This window comes from Borostomias antarcticus, assembly GCF_949987555.1.
Source record: "Borostomias antarcticus genome assembly, chromosome: 1".
Lineage (NCBI taxonomy): Eukaryota > Metazoa > Chordata > Actinopteri > Stomiiformes > Stomiidae > Borostomias > Borostomias antarcticus.
The window spans coordinates 11,693,155-11,695,688 of NC_140234.1; the positions used below are offsets into that span (position 1 = coordinate 11,693,155).

Genomic DNA, 2,534 nt, shown 5'->3' on the forward strand with positions numbered 1-2,534 from the left:
ACACTGACACGGCAAACAACTCCGGCTTGGTCTTAAGCATTGTTCCCCTCATCCTGGAGTTCCTAGGCGCAGTCATCCACAATGAGGACCTCATCCACAATGAGGACAATATCTCCGGATTCGAAGTTCCATCTTACTGCTGACATTTATTCCATTCTTGAAGAGAGAGAGAGAGAGCTAAGTATTCATGAATCCATCTGGACCAGAACATACAGGCCATGTACTGTATTTGCCTCCATCTTCGTCGTGCGTGTAGATCCTCTTTCTTGGAAACGCCTGGAGGCACACTTGGTTCAACAGCAGGTGAATTGGAGTTAGAGCCTCAATATCATTGAGGGAGTGTGTGTGTGTGTGTGTGTGTGTGTGTGTGTGTGTGTGTGTGTGAGTGGGCGGGCCCCATACGTGCCCTTGTCCATCCTGAGGGGAATGTGTTCATCTGAAGATTCCCTGACACATGGGGTCAAACAAGGATCCAAAGATAAATCACCCTTATCCACCCCTCTCCACGGCATCGGCTGTGCTCCTATCTGACCTTATCGTCTCCTGTGCCCCCCCCCCCCCTTCCTCCTGTCTCCTGTGCCCCCCCCCCCCCCAACTCACCTGAGAGGTGATGACCTTATCGTCTCCTGTGCCCCCCCCCCCCCAACTCACCTGAGAGGTGATGACCTTATCGTCTCCCCCCCCCCCCCCCCCCCCCAACTCACCTGAGAGGTGATGACCTTATCGTCTCCCCCCCCCCCCCCCCCCCCCCAACTCACCTGAGAGGTGATGACCTTATCGTCTCCTGTGCCCCCCCCCCCCCCCCCCCAACCCACCTGAGAGGTGATGACCTTATCGTCCCCTGTGCCCCCCCCCCCCCCCCCAACCCACCTGAGAGGTGATGACCTTATCGTCTCCTGTGCCCCCCCCCCCCCCCCCCAACTCACCTGAGAGGTGATGACCTTATCGTCTCCTGTCCCCCCCCCCCCCAACTCACTGAGAGGTGATGACCTCAGATGGAGGCCATGAAGCGGTCGGCGATGATGGACACGCCCACGAACATGTACATGAGGCAGACGAAGTAGACCACCGCCCTCGCCACCTGGTCGCCCAGCCCGGGGCTTCGGGGCATCCACACGGGCAGCAGGATGCCCTTCTGGCAGACCACCGGCTCGCTGCACTTCCCCCCGGCGCCGCCCAGCGAGGACGTCAGGTTCCCGTAGCCCTCCGAGGGGAACGGCACGGCGGTGGAGGCGTAGGGCCGCACGCTGGTGACCTCCTCCGCTCCTCCTCCTTCTCCCTCTCGCTGGGATTCCAGGAGCAGGGGAGGGGAGGAGGAGGAGGAGGAGGAGGGGGAGGGGGGAGGAGAGAGAGAGGGAGAGAGCCATGGTTCCCTCGCTCCCGAGAGAGCAGAGGAGGGAGAGAGTGATGGGGGAAAGACGCCGGGCAGAGCTGGGAGGGGCGGGGCTTGGTTACCTGGAGGAGGAGAGAGGGATGGAGAGACCGAGGAGTGGAGGGACAAACAGAGAGAACAGTTCTTTGTTAAACGATTGGTCCATATTTACCTCATCATTTTGAAGCACGACTGTTGACACAGCAATACAAAACAAAAAGTTTCACTCCGCAATCCCTTGATTGACGATGTCCACTCGGACCTACAGTTGCAGTTGGTTGAACGTTTTCAAAAGACATTCAGATGTCGTCGTTGAGCGTTGAAAGGAATGGTCGCCCCAAGGCGCTCTCTGACCAAGTCCAACATTAACAGGACCACAATATTTCTGCCTCATCACTGATACCATTCAACTGAGAGAGGCTGATGCTCTGCTGACTATTGGAAGGAGAGAAAGAGGGAAATACGGAGAAAGAGATGGAGAAAGAGAGAGAGAGAAGAGAGGGAGAAAGAGCGAGAGAGGGGGGGGGGGGGGGGCTGGCGCGTCGCTGGGGGCCAGGAAGTAACTGTGACAACTGGAACATCCAACAATGGCAGCCTACCCACAATTCCCGTCTCCCTGAATAGCGAACACAAGCCATAGTCTGAACGAGGTGAGCAGAACTATTCAAAAACTGTCGCACTCTCTGTCTCTCTCATTCTCTCTCTCTCTCCCCCTTTCTCTCTCCATCACTGTGTAAATGGGTCCTGGTCAGTGAAAGAGAGAGAACTTGTTTGAAAAGGTTTTGTATGGAGTGTTTGAAGAGGTTTTGTATGGAGTGTTTGCATGAAACAAGTGCACACCCATGATGCATGTTCCTTTGTGGTAATGAAGGAGTGGAAACGTGATATTTTCTTCATGAATATATGAATGTTTTAAGTTTTATTGATTTTATGTGCATACTAGTTTAAGTCCCAGAGCTCTAAACTCTGAGAAGTCGAAGGGCCCCTGAGCACTTTCTTTCAATTCTGAAATCCAGAGAACCGCACAAACGACTCTCCTCACTCTTCCGGCAAAGACACAATGCACCAGTCAGATTTTCTGCTCGCGCGGTGGCAACGCGAAACAGAAGCAGTGTTATACTCTTCCTGCTTTTATGAAATTTACCGTTTGTAATGGATTTTA

The 2,534-nt window shown here is 54.4% G+C and overlaps 1 pseudogene across 1 annotated transcript in view; it reads right to left on the minus strand.

The window, feature by feature from the left end:
• LOC311308566 (sodium/calcium exchanger 2-like) overlaps window positions 1-1,322 on the minus strand; it is a 23,865-nt pseudogene extending 22,543 nt beyond the window's left edge. Inside the window, exons 1-2 of the transcript in view lie at window positions 977-1,322; window positions 5-62 (exon numbers count right to left, since the gene is read on the minus strand). The product of the transcript in view is annotated as a sodium/calcium exchanger 2-like (transcript). The remainder of the gene's footprint in view (window positions 1-4; window positions 63-976) is intronic.
• Window positions 1,323-2,534: the final 1,212 nt, after the last annotated feature.